General features: G+C 47.0%; 1 long non-coding RNA gene across 2 annotated transcripts; it reads right to left on the bottom strand.

The window, feature by feature from the left end:
* Positions 1 to 12,894: 12,894 nt before the first annotated feature.
* LOC142250784 (uncharacterized) lies at positions 12,895 to 17,408 on the bottom strand. 2 transcript variants are annotated; one of them, XR_012725269.1, is made up of 3 exons: positions 16,975 to 17,408; positions 13,686 to 14,477; positions 12,895 to 13,581 (listed from the first exon to the last, which is right to left on the bottom strand). It is a non-coding gene; the product is annotated as an uncharacterized LOC142250784 (long non-coding RNA). The 2 variants fall into 2 exon arrangements; XR_012725268.1 differs by lacking the exon at positions 16,975 to 17,408 and adding an exon at positions 15,362 to 15,444.

Below are 17,408 nucleotides of genomic sequence, written 5' to 3'. Positions count from 1 at the left end.
GTGAGCTCTGTGTGTCTCTCCCAGTAATATAGGCTGGATGTGAGCTCTGTGTGTCTCTCCCAGTAATATAGGCTGGATGTGAGCTCTGTGTGTCTCTCCCAGTAATATAGGCTGGATGTGAGGTCTGTGGGTCTCCCAGTAATATAGGCTGGATGTGAGCTCTGTGTGTCTCTCCCAGTAATATAGGCTGGATGTGAGGTCTGTGTCTCTCCCAGTAATATAGGCTGGATGTGAGGTCTGTGTGTCTCCCCCAGTAATATAGTCTGGATGTGAGGTCTGTGTGTCTCTCCCAGTAATATAGGCTGGATGTGAGCTCTGTGTGTCTCTCCCAGTAATATAGACTGGATGTCAGCTCGGTGTGTCTCTCCCAGTAATATAGACTGGATGTGAGGTCTGTGTGTCTTTCCCAGTAATATAGGCTGGATGTGAGCTCTGTGTGTCTCTCCCAGTAATATAGGCTAGATGTGAGCTCTGTGTGTCTCCCCCAGTAATATAGGCTGGATGTGAGGTCTGTGTGTCTCTCCCAGTAATATAGGCTAGATGTGAGCTCTGTGTGTCTCCCCCAGTTATATAGACTGGATGTGAGGTCTGTGTGTCTCTCCCAGTAATATAGGCTGGATGTGAGCTCTGTGTGTCTCTTCCAGTAATATAGGCTGGATGTGAGGTCTGTGTCTCTCTCCCAATAATATAGGCTGGATGTGAGCTCTGTGTGTCTCCCAGTAATATAGGCTGGATGTGAGCTCTGTGTCTCTCCCAGTAACATAGGCTGGGTGTGAGCTCTGTGTGTCGCTCCCAGTAATATACTCTGGATGTGAGCTCTGTGTGTCTCTCCCAGTAATATAGGCTGGATGTGAGGTCTGTGTGTCTCTCCCAGTAATATAGGCTGGATGTGAGCTCTGTGTGTCTCTCCCAGTAATATAGGCTGGATGTGAGCTCTGTGTGTCTCTCCCAGTAATATAGGCTGGATGTGAGCTCTGTGTGTCTCTCCCAGTAATATAGGCTGGATGTGAGGTCTGTGGGTCTCCCAGTAATATAGGCTGGATGTGAGCTCTGTGTGTCTCTCCCAGTAATATAGGCTGGATGTGAGGTCTGTGTGTCTCTCCCAGTAATATAGGCTGGATGTGAGGTCTGTGTCTCCAGTAATATAGGCTGGATGTGAGCTCTGTGTCTCTCCCAGTAATATAGGCTGGATGTGAGGTCTGTGTCTCTCCCAGTAATATAGGCTGGATGTGAGGTCTGTGTGTCTCCAGTAATATAGGCTGGATGTGAGTTCTGTGTGTCTCTCCCAGTAATATAGGCTGGATGTGAGGTCTGTGTGTCTTTCCCAGTAATATAGGCTGGATGTGAGCTCTGTGTGTCTCTCCCAGTAATATAGGCTGGATGTGAGGTCTGTGTGTCTCTCCCAGTAATATAGGCTGGATGTGAGGTCTGTGTCTCTCCCAGTAATATAGGCTGGATGTGAGGTCTGTGTCTCTCCCAGTAATATAGGCTGGATGTGAGGTCTGTGTCTCTCCCAGTAATATAGGCTGGATGTGAGCTCTGTGTGTCTCTCCCAGTAATATAGGCTGGATGTGAGCTCTGTGTGTCTCTCCCAGTAATATAGGCTGGATGTGAGCTCTGTGTGTCTCTCCCAGTAATATAGGCTGGATGTGAGGTCTGTGGGTCTCCCAGTAATATAGGCTGGATGTGAGCTCTGTGTGTCTCTCCCAGTAATATAGGCTGGATGTGAGGTTTGTGTGTCTCTCCCAGTAATATAGGCTGGATGTGAGGTCTGTGTCTCCAGTAATATAGGCTGGATGTGAGGTCTGTGTGTCTCTCCCATTAATATAGGCTGGATGTGAGGTCTGTGTGTCTCTCCCAGTAATATAGGCTGGATGTGAGGTCTGTGTGTCTCTCCCAGTAATATAGGCTGGATGTGAGGTCTGTGTGTCTCTCCCAGTAATATAGGCTGGATGTGAGCTCTTTGTCTCCCAGTAATATAGGCTGGATGTAAGGTCTGTGTGTCTCTCCCAGTAATATAGGCTGGATGTGAGGTCTGTGTCTCTAGTAATATAGGCTGGATGTGAGGTCTGTGTGTCTCTCCCAGTAATATAGGCTACATGTGAGGTCTGTGTGTCTCTCCCAGTAATATAGGCTGGATGTGAGATCTGTGTGTCTCTCCGAGTAATATAGGCTGGATGTGAGGTCTGTGTCTCTAGTAATATAGGCTGGATGTGAGGTCTGTGTGTCTCTCCCAGTAATATAGGCTACATGTGAGGTCTGTGTGTCTCTCCCAGTAATATAGGCTGGATGTGAGATCTGTGTGTCTCTCCCAGTAATATAGGCTGGATGTGAGGCCTGTGTGTCTCTCCCAATAATACAGGCTGGATGTGAGCTCTGTGTGTCTCTCCCATTAATATAGGCTGGATGTGAGCTCTGTGTGTCTCTCCCAGTGATATAGGCTGGATGTGAGGTCTGTGTCTCCAGTAATATAGGGTGGATGTGAGGTCTGTGTGTCTCTCCCAGTAATATAGGCTGGATGTGAGCTCTGTGTGTCTCTCCCAGTAATATAGGCTGGATGTGAGGTCTGTGTGTCTCTCCCAGTAATATAGGCTGGATGTGAGGTCTGTGTGTCTCTCCCAGTAATATAGGCTGGATGTGAGCTCTGTGTGTCTCTCCCAGTAATATAGGCTGGATGCGAGGTCTGTGTGTCTCTCCCAGTAATATAGGCTGGATGTGAGGTCTGTGTGTCTCTCCCAGTAATATAGGCTGGATGTGAGGTCTGTGTGTCTCTCCCAGTAATATACGCTGGATGTGAGCTCTGTGTGTCTCTCCCAGCAATATAGGCTGGATGCGAGGTCTGTGTGTCTCTCCCAGTAATATAGGCTGGATGTGAGCTCTGTGTGTCGCTCCCAGTAATATAGTCTGGATGTGAGGTCTGTGTGTCTCCCAGTAATATAGGCTGGGTGTGAGCTCTGTGTGTCGCTCCCAGTAATATAGTCTGGATGTGAGCTCTGTGTGTCTCTCCCAGTAATATAGGCTGGATGTGAGGTTTGTGTGTCTCTCCCAGTAATATAGGCTGGATGTGAGCTCTGTGTGTCTCTCCCAGTAATATAGGCTGGATGTGAGCTCTGTGTGTCTCTCCCAGTAATATAGGCTGGATGTGAGCTCTGTGTGTCTCTCCCAGTAATATAGACTGGATGTGAGGTCTGTGTGTCTCCCAGTAATATAGGCTGGATGTGAGCTCTGTGTGTCTCTCCCAGTAATATAGACTGGATGTGAGGTCTGTGTGTCTCTCCCAGTAATATAGTCTGGATGTGAGCTCTGTGTGTCTCTCCAGTAATATAGGCTGGATGTGAGCTCTGTGTGTCTCTCCCAGTAATATAGGCTGGATGTTAGGTCTGTGTCTCTCCCAGTAATATAGGCTGGATGTGAGCTCTGTGTGTCTCTCCCAGTAATATAGGCTGGATGTAAGGTCTGTGTGTCTCTCCCAGTAATATAGGCTGGATGTGAGCTCTGTGTGTCTCTCCCTGTAATATAGGCTGGATGTGAGCTCTGTGTGTCTCTCCCAGTAATATGGGCTGGATGTGAGCTCTGTGTGTCTCTCCCAGTAATATAGGCTGGATGTGAGGTCTGTGTGTCTCTCCCAGTAATATAGGTTGGATGTGAGGTCTGTGTGTCTCTCCCAGTAATATAGGCTGGATGTGAGCTCTGTGTGTCTCTCCCAGTAATATAGGCTGGATGTGAGCTCTGTGTGTCTCTCCCAGTAATATAGGCTGGATGTGAGGTCTGTGTGTATCTCCCAGTAATATAGGCTGGATGTGAGCTCTGTGTGTCTCTCCTTGTAATATAGGCTGGATGTGAGCTCTGTGTGTCTCTCCCTGTAATACAGGCTGGATGTGAGGTCTGTGTCTCTCCCAGTAATATAGGCTGGATGTGAGCTCTGTGTGTCTCCCAGTAATATAGGCTGGATGTGAGCTCTGTGTGTCTCTTCCAGTAATATGGGCTGGATGTGAGCTCTGTGTGTCTCTCCCAGTAATATAGGCTGGATGTGAGGTCTGTGTGTCTCTCCCAGTAATATAGGCTGGATGTGAGGTCTGTGTGTCTCTCCCAGTAATATAGGCTGGATGTGAGCTCTGTGTGTCTCTCCCAGTAATATAGGCTGGATGTGAGCTGTGTGTGTCTCCCAGTAATATAGGCTGGATGTGAGCTCTGTGTGTCTCTCCCAGTAATATAGGCTGGATGTGAGGTCTGTGTGTCTCTCCCAGTAATATAGGCTGGATGTGAGCTCTGTGTGTCTCTCCCAGTAATATAGGCTGGATGTGAGGTCTGTGTGTCTCTCCCAGTTATATAGACTGGATGTGAGGTCTGTGTGTCTCTCCCAGTAATATAGGTTGGATGTGAGGTCTGTGTGTCTCTCCCAGTAATATAGGCTGGATGTGAGCTCTGTGTGTCTCTCCCAGTAATATAGGCTGGATGTGAGCTCTGTGTGTCTCTCCCAGTAATATAGGCTGGATGTGAGGTCTGTGTGTATCTCCCAGTAATATAGGCTGGATGTGAGCTCTGTGTGTCTCTCCCTGTAATATAGGCTGGATGTGAGCTCTGTGTGTCTCTCCCTGTAATACAGGCTGGATGTGAGGTCTGTGTCTCTCCCAGTAATATAGGCTGGATGTGAGCTCTGTGTGTCTCCCAGTAATATAGGCTGGATGTGAGCTCTGTGTGTCTCTCCCAGTAATATGGGCTGGATGTGAGCTCTGTGTGTCTCTCCCAGTAATATAGGCTGGATGTGATGTCTGTGTGTCTCTCCCAGTAATATAGGCTGGATGTGAGCTCTGTGTGTCTCTCCCAGTAATATAGGCTGGATGTGAGCTCTGTGTGTCTCCCAGTAATATAGGCTGGATGTGAGCTCTGTGTGTCTCTCCCAGTAATATAGGCTGGATGTGAGGTCTGTGTGTCTCTCCCAGTAATATAGGCTGGATGTGAGCTCTGTGTGTCTCTCCCAGTAATATAGGCTGGATGTGAGCTCTGTGTGTCTCTCCCAGTAATATAGGCTGGATGTGAGGTCTGTGTGTCTCTCCCAGTTATATAGACTGGATGTGAGGTCTGTGTGTCTCTCCCAGTAATATAGGTTGGATGTGAGGTCTGTGTGTCTCTCCCAGGAATATAGGCTGGATGTGAGGTCTGTGTGTCTCTCCCAGTAATATAGGCTGGATGTGAGGTCTGTGTCTCTCCCAGTAATATAGGCTGGATGTGAGGTCTGTGTCTCTCCCAGTAATATAGGCTGGATGTGAGGTCTGTGTGTATCTCCCAGGAATATAGGCTGGATGTGAGGTCTGTGTCTCTCCCAGTAATATAGGCTGGATGTGAGCTCTGTGTGTCTCTCTCAGTAATATAGGCTGGATGTGAGCTCCGTGTCTCTCCTAGTAATATAAGCTGGATGTGAGGTCTGTGTGTCTCTCCCAGTAATATAGGCTGGATGTGAGCTTTGTGTGTCTCTCCCAGTAATATAGGCTGGATGTGAGCTCTGTGTGTCTCTCCCAGTAATATAGGCTGGATGTGAGCTCTGTGTGTCTCTCCCAGTAATATAGGCTGGATGTGAGCTCCGTGTCTCTCCTAGTAATATAGGCTGGATGTGAGCTCTGTGTGTCTCTCCCAGTAATATAGGCTGGATGTGAGGTCTGTGTGTCTCTCCCAGTAATACAGGCTGGATGTGAGGTCTGTGTGTCTCTCCCAGTAATATAGGCTGGATGTGAGGTCTGTGTCTCTCCCAGTAATATAGGCTGGATGTGAGGTCTGTGTGTCTCCCCCAGTAATATAGTCTGGATGTGAGGTCTGTGTGTCTCTCCCAGTAATATAGGCTGGATGTGAGCTCTGTGTGTCTCTCCCAGTAATATAGACTGGATGTCAGCTCGGTGTGTCTCTCCCAGTAATATAGACTGGATGTGAGGTCTGTGTGTCTTTCCCAGTAATATAGGCTGGATGTGAGCTCTGTGTGTCTCTCCCAGTAATATAGGCTAGATGTGAGCTCTGTGTGTCTCCCCCAGTAATATAGGCTGGATGTGAGGTCTGTGTGTCTCTCCCAGTAATATAGGCTAGATGTGAGCTCTGTGTGTCTCCCCCAGTTATATAGACTGGATGTGAGGTCTGTGTGTCTCTCCCAGTAATATAGGCTGGATGTGAGCTCTGTGTGTCTCTTCCAGTAATATAGGCTGGATGTGAGGTCTGTGTCTCTCTCCCAATAATATAGGCTGGATGTGAGCTCTGTGTGTCTCTCCCAGTAATATAGGCTGGATGTAAGCTCTGTGTGTCTCTCCCAGTAATATAGGCTGGATGTGAGCTCTGTGTGTCGCTCCCAGTAATATAGGCTGGATGTGAGGTCTGTGTGTCTCTCCCAGTAATATAGGCTGGATGTGAGGTCTGTGTGTCTCTCCCAGTAATATAGGCTGGATGTGAGGTCTGTGTGTCTCTCCCAGTAATATAGGCTGGATGTGAGCTCTGTGTGTCTCTCCCAGTAACATAGGTTGGGTGTGAGGTCTGTGTGTCTCTCCCAGTAATATAGGCTGCATGTGAGGTCTGTGTGTCTCTCCGAGTAATATAGGCTGGATGTGAGGCCTGTGTGTCTCTCCCAGTAATATAGGCTGGATGTGAGGTGTGTGTGTGTGTGTCTCCCAGTAATACAGGCTGGATGTGAGGTCTGTGTCTCTCCCAGTAATATAGCCTGGATGTGAGGTCTGTGTGTCTCTCCCAGTAATATGGGCTGGATGTGAGGTCTGTGTGTCTCTCCCAGTAATATAGGCTGGATGTGAGCTCCGTGTCTCTCCTAGTAATATAGGCTGGATGTGAGCTCTGTGTGTCTCTCCCAGTAATATAGGCTGGATGTGAGCTCTGTGTGTCTCTCCCAGTAATATAGGCTGGATGTGAGCTCTGTGTGTCTCTCCCAGTAATATAGGCTGGATGTGAGGTCTCTGTGTGTCTCTCCCAGTAATATAGGCTGGATGTGAGGCCTCTGTGTCTCTCCCAGTAATATAGGCTGGATGTGAACTCTGTGTGTCTCTCCCAGTAATATAGGCTGGATGTGAGGTCTGTGTCTCCAGTAATATAGGCTGGATGTGAGGTCTGTGTGTCTCTCCCATTAATATAGGCTGGATGTGAGGTCTGTGTGTCTCTCCCAGTAATATAGGCTGGATGTGAGCTCTGTGTCTCCCAGTAATATAGGCTGGATGTGAGGTCTGTGTGTCTCTCCCAGTAATATAGGCTACATGTGAGGTCTGTGTGTCTCTCCTAGTAATATAGGCTGGATGTGAGATCTGTGTGTCTCTCCGAGTAATATAGGCTGGATGTGAGGCCTGTGTGTCTCTCCCAATAATACAGGCTGGATGTGAGGTCTGTGTGTCTCTCCCATTAATATAGGCTGGATGTGAGCTCTGTGTGTCTCTCCCAGTAATATAGGCTGGATGTGAGGTCTGTGTGTCTCTCCCAGTAATATAGGCTGGATGTGAGGTCTGTGTGTCTCTCCCAGTAATATAGGCTGGATGTGAGCTCTGTGTGTCTCTCCCAGTAATATAGGCTGGATGCGAGGTCTGTGTGTCTCTCCCAGTAATATAGGCTGGATGTGAGGTCTGTGTGTCTCTCCCAGTAATATAGGCTGGATGTGAGGTCTGTGTGTCTCTCCCAGTAATATAGGCTGGATGTGAGCTCTGTGTGTCTCTCCCAGTAATATAGGCTGGATGCGAGGTCTGTGTGTCTCTCCCAGTAATATAGGCTGGATGTGAGCTCTGTGTGTCTCTCCCAGTAATATAGGCTGGATGTGAGCTCTGTGTCTCTCCCAGTAACATAGGCTGGGTGTGAGCTCTGTGTGTCGCTCCCAGTAATATACTCTGGATGTGAGCTCTGTGTGTCTCTCCCAGTAATATAGGCTGGATGTGAGGTCTGTGTGTCTCTCCCAGTAATATAGGCTGGATGTGAGCTCTGTGTGTCTCTCCCAGTAATATAGGCTGGATGTGAGCTCTGTGTGTCTCTCCCAGTAATATAGGCTGGATGTGAGGTCTGTGGGTCTCCCAGTAATATAGGCTGGATGTGAGCTCTGTGTGTCTCTCCCAGTAATATAGGCTGGATGTGAGGTCTGTGTGTCTCTCCCAGTAATATAGGCTGGATGTGAGGTCTGTGTCTCCAGTAATATAGGCTGGATGTGAGCTCTGTGTCTCTCCCAGTAATATAGGCTGGATGTGAGGTCTGTGTCTCTCCCAGTAATATAGGCTGGATGTGAGGTCTGTGTGTCTCCAGTAATATAGGCTGGATGTGAGTTCTGTGTGTCTCTCCCAGTAATATAGGCTGGATGTGAGGTCTGTGTGTCTTTCCCAGTAATATAGGCTGGATGTGAGCTCTGTGTGTCTCTCCCAGTAATATAGGCTGGATGTGAGGTCTGTGTGTCTCTCCCAGTAATATAGGCTGGATGTGAGGTCTGTGTCTCTCCCAGTAATATAGGCTGGATGTGAGGTCTGTGTCTCTCCCAGTAATATAGGCTGGATGTGAGGTCTGTGTCTTTCCCAGTAATATAGGCTGGATGTGAGCTCTGTGTGTCTCTCCCAGTAATATAGGCTGGATGTGAGCTCTGTGTGTCTCTCCCAGTAATATAGGCTGGATGTGAGCTCTGTGTGTCTCTCCCAGTAATATAGGCTGGATGTGAGGTCTGTGGGTCTCCCAGTAATATAGGCTGGATGTGAGCTCTGTGTGTCTCTCCCAGTAATATAGGCTGGATGTGAGGTCTGTGTGTATCTCCAGGAATATAGGCTGGATGTGAGGTCTGTGTCTCTCCCAGTAATATAGGCTGGATGTGAGCTCTGTGTGTCTCTCCCAGTAATATAGGCTGGATGTGAGCTCCGTGTCTCTCCTAGTAATATAAGCTGGATGTGAGGTCTGTGTGTCTCTCCCAGTAATATAGGCTGGATGTGAGCTTTGTGTGTCTCTCCCAGTAATATAGGCTGGATGTGAGCTCTGTGTGTCTCTCCCAGTAATATAGGCTGGATGTGAGCTCTGTGTGTCTCTCCCAGTAATATAGGCTGGATGTGAGCTCCGTGTCTCTCCTAGTAATATAGGCTGGATGTGAGCTCTGTGTGTCTCTCCCAGTAATATAGGCTGGATGTGAGGTCTGTGTGTCTCTCCCAGTAATACAGGCTGGATGTGAGGTCTGTGTGTCTCTCCCAGTAATATAGGCTGGATGTGAGGTCTGTGTCTCTCCCAGTAATATAGGCTGGATGTGAGGTCTGTGTGTCTCCCCAGTAATATAGTCTGGATGTGAGGTCTGTGTGTCTCTCCCAGTAATATAGGCTGGATGTGAGCTCTGTGTGTCTCTCCCAGTAATATAGACTGGATGTCAGCTCGGTGTGTCTCTCCCAGTAATATAGACTGGATGTGAGGTCTGTGTGTCTTTCCCAGTAATATAGGCTGGATGTGAGCTCTGTGTGTCTCTCCCAGTAATATAGGCTAGATGTGAGCTCTGTGTGTCTCCCCAGTAATATAGGCTGGATGTGAGGTCTGTGTGTCTCTCCCAGTAATATAGGCTAGATGTGAGCTCTGTGTGTCTCCCCCAGTTATATAGACTGGATGTGAGGTCTGTGTGTCTCTCCCAGTAATATAGGCTGGATGTGAGCTCTGTGTGTCTCTTCCAGTAATATAGGCTGGATGTGAGGTCTGTGTCTCTCTCCCAATAATATAGGCTGGATGTGAGCTCTGTGTGTCTCTCCCAGTAATATAGGCTGGATGTAAGCTCTGTGTGTCTCTCCCAGTAATATAGGCTGGATGTGAGCTCTGTGTGTCGCTCCCAGTAATATAGGCTGGATGTGAGGTCTGTGTGTCTCTCCCAGTAATATAGGCTGGATGTGAGGTCTGTGTGTCTCTCCCAGTAATATAGGCTGGATGTGAGGTCTGTGTGTCTCTCCCAGTAATATAGGCTGGATGTGAGCTCTGTGTGTCTCTCCCAGTAACATAGGCTGGGTGTGAGGTCTGTGTGTCTCTCCCAGTAATATAGGCTGCATGTGAGGTCTGTGTGTCTCTCCGAGTAATATAGGCTGGATGTGAGGCCTGTGTGTCTCTCCCAGTAATATAGGCTGGATGTGAGGTGTGTGTGTGTGTGTCTCCCAGTAATACAGGCTGGATGTGAGGTCTGTGTCTCTCCCAGTAATATAGGCTGGATGTGAGGTCTGTGTGTCTCTCCCAGTAATATGGGCTGGATGTGAGGTCTGTGTGTCTCTCCCAGTAATATAGGCTGGATGTGAGCTCCGTGTCTCTCCTAGTAATATAGGCTGGATGTGAGCTCTGTGTGTCTCTCCAGTAATATAGGCTGGATGTGAGCTCTGTGTGTCTCTCCCAGTAATATAGGCTGGATGTGAGCTCTGTGTGTCTCTCCCAGTAATATAGGCTGGATGTGAGGTCTCTGTGTGTCTCTCCCAGTAATATAGGCTGGATGTGAGGCCTCTGTGTCTCTCCCAGTAATATAGGCTGGATGTGAACTCTGTGTGTCTCTCCCAGTAATATAGGCTGGATGTGAGGTCTGTGTCTCCAGTAATATAGGCTGGATGTGAGGTCTGTGTGTCTCTCCCATTAATATAGGCTGGATGTGAGGTCTGTGTGTCTCTCCCAGTAATATAGGCTGGATGTGAGCTCTGTGTCTCCCAGTAATATAGGCTGGATGTGAGGTCTGTGTGTCTCTCCCAGTAATATAGGCTACATGTGAGGTCTGTGTGTCTCTCCTAGTAATATAGGCTGGATGTGAGATCTGTGTGTCTCTCCGAGTAATATAGGCTGGATGTGAGGCCTGTGTGTCTCTCCCAATAATACAGGCTGGATGTGAGGTCTGTGTGTCTCTCCCATTAATATAGGCTGGATGTGAGCTCTGTGTGTCTCTCCCAGTAATATAGGCTGGATGTGAGGTCTGTGTGTCTCTCCCAGTAATATAGGCTGGATGTGAGGTCTGTGTGTCTCTCCCAGTAATATAGGCTGGATGTGAGCTCTGTGTGTCTCTCCCAGTAATATAGGCTGGATGCGAGGTCTGTGTGTCTCTCCCAGTAATATAGGCTGGATGTGAGGTCTGTGTGTCTCTCCCAGTAATATAGGCTGGATGTGAGGTCTGTGTGTCTCTCCCAGTAATATAGGCTGGATGTGAGCTCTGTGTGTCTCTCCCAGTAATATAGGCTGGATGCGAGGTCTGTGTGTCTCTCCCAGTAATATAGGCTGGATGTGAGCTCTGTGTGTCTCTCCCAGTAATATAGGCTGGATGTGAGCTCTGTGTCTCTCCCAGTAACATAGGCTGGGTGTGAGCTCTGTGTGTCGCTCCCAGTAATATACTCTGGATGTGAGCTCTGTGTGTCTCTCCCAGTAATATAGGCTGGATGTGAGGTCTGTGTGTCTCTCCCAGTAATATAGGCTGGATGTGAGCTCTGTGTGTCTCTCCCAGTAATATAGGCTGGATGTGAGCTCTGTGTGTCTCTCCCAGTAATATAGGCTGGATGTGAGGTCTGTGGGTCTCCCAGTAATATAGGCTGGATGTGAGCTCTGTGTGTCTCTCCCAGTAATATAGGCTGGATGTGAGGTCTGTGTGTCTCTCCCAGTAATATAGGCTGGATGTGAGGTCTGTGTCTCCAGTAATATAGGCTGGATGTGAGCTCTGTGTCTCTCCCAGTAATATAGGCTGGATGTGAGGTCTGTGTCTCTCCCAGTAATATAGGCTGGATGTGAGGTCTGTGTGTCTCCAGTAATATAGGCTGGATGTGAGTTCTGTGTGTCTCTCCCAGTAATATAGGCTGGATGTGAGGTCTGTGTGTCTTTCCCAGTAATATAGGCTGGATGTGAGCTCTGTGTGTCTCTCCCAGTAATATAGGCTGGATGTGAGGTCTGTGTGTCTCTCCCAGTAATATAGGCTGGATGTGAGGTCTGTGTCTCTCCCAGTAATATAGGCTGGATGTGAGGTCTGTGTCTCTCCCAGTAATATAGGCTGGATGTGAGGTCTGTGTCTCTCCCAGTAATATAGGCTGGATGTGAGCTCTGTGTGTCTCTCCCAGTAATATAGGCTGGATGTGAGCTCTGTGTGTCTCTCCCAGTAATATAGGCTGGATGTGAGCTCTGTGTGTCTCTCCCAGTAATATAGGCTGGATGTGAGGTCTGTGGGTCTCCCAGTAATATAGGCTGGATGTGAGCTCTGTGTGTCTCTCCCAGTAATATAGGCTGGATGTGAGGTTTGTGTGTCTCTCCCAGTAATATAGGCTGGATGTGAGGTCTGTGTCTCCAGTAATATAGGCTGGATGTGAGGTCTGTGTGTCTCTCCCATTAATATAGGCTGGATGTGAGGTCTGTGTGTCTCTCCCAGTAATATAGGCTGGATGTGAGGTCTGTGTGTCTCTCCCAGTAATATAGGCTGGATGTGAGGTCTGTGTGTCTCTCCCAGTAATATAGGCTGGATGTGAGCTCTTTGTCTCCCAGTAATATAGGCTGGATGTAAGGTCTGTGTGTCTCTCCCAGTAATATAGGCTGGATGTGAGGTCTGTGTCTCTAGTAATATAGGCTGGATGTGAGGTCTGTGTGTCTCTCCCAGTAATATAGGCTACATGTGAGGTCTGTGTGTCTCTCCCAGTAATATAGGCTGGATGTGAGATCTGTGTGTCTCTCCGAGTAATATAGGCTGGATGTGAGGTCTGTGTCTCTAGTAATATAGGCTGGATGTGAGGTCTGTGTGTCTCTCCCAGTAATATAGGCTACATGTGAGGTCTGTGTGTCTCTCCCAGTAATATATCAATATAGTAATAATTCTGGCACACAAAAAAATGACAGTTTATGAAACAACTCTTTGAATGCAAATGTCGTTTATTCATGCAGTAGGTTGATGATAATACATCCGACGTTTCGACCGTTAAAAATGGTCTTTATCAAGGATTGATTTATCTACAGGCATAAGAAATATATACAGAAAAAAAGAATAAAGAAATTAATACAGGATATTACATCAATTGATGTGATTACATACATTACATACATCATGCACATAATCATGTGCTGCACACAATAAACTCATGGATATATGAACAGGGGTTATATGGAATGTACAAAAAACCTATTCAATTTGGAACAAAGCGTGATGATAACAACATGAGTACAGCAAGCACCCACCTATATCAACACTGCGATGGTACACATGTAATGATAGCTGGTCAATATCGGTGAGTATCATGGGATCAGACACTGTGATCCTGGATATAAATAGCAAAATAAAAGAAAAACACATAAAGCAGTCATCAAGGAACAATAATCATGTATTGCATGACGTATCATCAAAAAGATTCACAAAAAGCATGTGTACCTCACGTGTCTGTCTATAGATACTGAAAGGGATAAGGAAACCAACCAGACTTGGGTTGACACGTGTCAAGGGTTATGACTAAATGGAAAGCAATGATAATATTACAATCAAGGTATATACAGTGAGCATAAGGAAGTATCGACTGAGAGAATCACACTACCTGGATTGATGAACAGTACCTTCAAAAAGGAACCATATGAGTGATTGAGAGTCCCTTACTGAGAGATTCTCAGTTGCCTCCAACAGGCTACACGCTACAGAGTGAAAAAATGTGCCAGAACAAGAACACTTATGAGATCATAACATCAGTATTAGACACAGCAAACAGGGAGTAATAAGATTGAAAACTCCATATTACCTTATTCAAAAGTTAATGGACATGTGTGTCCAAGGTGCTATTCCCATGAGGAGAGGTGCATGCGTCCCTTTAGGTTCTATGAGAGACCATATCACAAGTGTAACTAAAAGTGCAGGGAGGCGGAGAAGCATTACTATGGACACATACCTGAGGTGTATGAAACAACCTACAGCAGGATGCCCAGGGGGATATGAGGAAATATCTGAGAGAGAGCATAGAATACCATGAATGGAGATAATGGAGCGTGCCACTAAGCACGATCCATAACGAGACACGTACCTGTGAGGTTAGGGTAAAGGCCCTGTAAGGTGCTGGCATAGGAAATACGTCCCTGGACAATGTGCAGCACACACTGGCCGTACTGTCTTATATGCTGCGTGTAATGGTGCCCATAAGTCCCACTTCCTGGGAGTGGAACGCAGCGTGCGGCCCGTGGAGCGCACGCCGCGCATGCGCAGTACCGTCACCGGCACCGCGCATGCGCAGGGGGCGGACCACCGGGCAGCAAGCAGAGAGAATGGTGAAGAGGACGTAAGAGCCTGAGGGGGCGTGTGTATAGTACTAAAGGCGTGACTGAGCGGTGAACAGGCCTGTGAATTGTACGCAGCCCAAGAGCTGCGCCTGGTTATAGGCACAGCGCCTGAGTCGGGCGCAGAACACAGGACTAGGTGTATGGCTGGTAACATTGTGGGGAAACAGGGTATATAACGCCTATACAGTGCCAAGTGACAGTTACCCAGTGAAGGAAAAACTTTGCTGGTGCCGTTGGGTGAGGGATCAGGCGGAGGGAGCCTAAAGAAAAATGGAAAAGAAGTATTAGAGCTAAATCAAGGTCAATGTTACTCATTATATTGTCTCCCATACTGAAGTTTCACAAACGGATAAAACAGACAATAAGGCAATATCACGTATCGTGCAGATTATGAAATGACATACTACAAAAGTACCACAATAAGGACAAAAGGATTACCACCATCAAATATGAAGCATCATAATAGGGTATAGTGTCATGAAATAAATCACTATCATATGCACATGTCATGTTCCCTATTCAAGCCCTTGGGTTCCAAAGTGTTCAAGGTAAAAATCCAATAAGATTCTCTTTCTTTAAGAGTGCGTATACGATTACCACCTCTTCTAGAGGGAGGGACGTGTTCCAGTACCTGAAACTTAAGTTGGGCAATAGTGTGACCTTGTGTAATGAAGTGATATGGGATTGGTAGAAGGGTCTGTTTGCACCGTATAGTGGATTTGTGTTTACTAATACGGTCTCGGATATGCTGGGTGGTCTCCCCAACATATCCGAGACCGCACGGGCATTTGATTAGATAGACCACAAAAGATGATTCACAGGTGAAGAAGCCTCGTATAGAAAAGATACGGCCCGACAGCGGATGAGTAAAAGTGCTACCCCTAGTTAGATTGTTGCACTGAACACAATGAAGACAAGGAAAATTCCCATTTTTGGGAGTGCCAAGAAATGTCTGTCTCTGTGCGGTTTTGCCAGGACCGATGTCCGCCCTAACGAAACTATCACGGAGATTGCGGGGTCTCTTGTTACAAAACAAGGGGGGAGAATGGAATTCTTTTATGTCAGGATAGGCCTTGCCCAGGAGTGGCCAGTATTTGCATACTATGTTCCTAATCAAGGGAGAAAAAGGATGGTATGTACTTACACATGTCATACGCGGAGCTGTTTGTGAACTGGTACACGTCCGGGGAGTTCTCCTGTCTGCTATATTATTAGGGTATCCCCTTTGTAAAAATTTGTTACTCATCTCACGGGACCGCCTCTCTCGTTGAACGGGGTCTGACACTATGCGTTCAACGCGCCTGTGCTGGGAGATGGGAAGTCCCTGTTTTGTGTGACGGGGATGGCAGCTGGTGTAATGCAATAGACTATTGCGGTCCGTTGGTTTCACATATAGGTCTGTGCTCAAGGAACCGTCAGACAAAAGCACCATAGTGTCAAGAAAATTAATTCTGTGGCTATCATAATGTATGGTGAAAGACAGCCCTTGCTTGAATGAGTTCATGTCTGTATAGAACTGTGTAAGGGATGTAAGATCACCCCGCCAGATCATGAATATGTCATCTATATACCTTTTCCAACAGACTGAGTGCTCAAGCCATAGAGTATGCTGGTAGACAAAGGATTCTTCAAAAAATTCCATAAAAATATTTGCATACGGAGGTGCTAAATTCGAACCCATCGCGGTACCCCGTCTCTGCAAGTAAAATTGATCTTGGAACAGAAAGAAATTATGCTCCAAAACCAATTGAAGAAGATCAAGACAGAACTTATTCTGTAAGGGAGAATGGGAACTATGCCTGCTCAAAAACCACTCTACAGATCGAATACCGTCATGATGTTGGATACTAGTGTAGAGACTATTAACATCAAAGGATACCAGTAGACAGTTGGATGGTAATGGCCCAAAAGATTGCAAATGTAGCAGAAAGTCTGTGGTGTCCTTTAAATATGACTTAATGTTGGGTATGAGTGGAGTAAGAATTCTTTCGACGGTAATGGCCAGTGGGGACAAGACAGAATCAGTAGAGGCTACAATAGGGCGTCCCGGGGGTTGTTGCATGTTCTTGTGAACCTTAGGCAATGTGTAAAAGACGGGTATTACCGGATGGGTTTTAATGAGGAATTCAGCTAGTTTCTGATCTATGGTGTTATTAGTGACATGAAAGTCGACGGTATGTCTGATGAGTCCCTGTATGTCAGATGTAGGGTCTCGTGAAATTGGTAAATAGGTGTCAGTATCCCTGAGCTGGCCTAGAATCTCATCAATGTAATATTTTTTGTCCAATACAACGATGGCACCGCCTTTATCGGCCGGCTTAATGATGATGGTAGGGTTGTCCTTGAGCTCTTGTATGGCTCGGCTTTCCTCAATGGACAGATTGCTCTTTATCCTAAAATGTCCCTCGTCAATCGAGTGTAACGTCTGACTAATGTCCCTGGAAACCATGGAAACGAAGGTTTCAATAGGATGATATGTCTTAGGAGGATTAAAGGAGCTGGGAATCCTAAGGTCCAGTTGTTTCAACTGGAACATGTTGACAGAGTCAGGGCAAATAGGCGTAGAGTTAGGTTGGGAAAATCTATCAATGCTGAAGTGGGCTTTTAGCCGTAAGGACCTAAAAAATCTCCTCATCTCCTGATCCAGTTTGAATGGATCAAGGGAGGGAGTTGGACAGAAAGACAACCCTCGCTGTAACACCTGTGACTCAAGATTAGACAAATTATAAGATGAAATATTATAAACTAGGTTGGTACCTGTGACCGTGTTTGTACACGGTATGTCGGTGCAGGTCCGGCGGCCCCTCTTACTGCGCCTCGTTTTCCTCTTTGGGTGGAACGTTGAGCTAAAAAATGGGATTGCCGGGGGCTATATTGGTCAGTGTCGGATCCTGAAGATGACGAGAAACGGTTGTAGAAAGTTGGACGTCTTGGAATATCATCTATAAATTGCCACCGATAGACCCGGTTTTTCGAATAGTCCTCTTGGTCTCGGAGAAACTTAGACCTTTTTCGTTCTTGGAGAATTTTTCTGAACTCGGCGATATGGTCCCTTGTCTTAGAATGAATTTTCTCCCACTCAGTAGTAGGAATGGTGTTCTGTAATTGTTGTTCAATAGAATGAATGTTCTTACTCAGATCTTCAATTTCTGTGTGTAAAAACTCGATGGTAAGTATTATTAAGTCCATAG

Source organism: Anomaloglossus baeobatrachus, chromosome 9, assembly GCF_048569485.1.
Source record: "Anomaloglossus baeobatrachus isolate aAnoBae1 chromosome 9, aAnoBae1.hap1, whole genome shotgun sequence".
NCBI classification, from domain to species: Eukaryota; Metazoa; Chordata; class Amphibia; order Anura; family Aromobatidae; genus Anomaloglossus; species Anomaloglossus baeobatrachus.
This window is presented reverse-complemented; position numbering and strand designations above follow the sequence as displayed.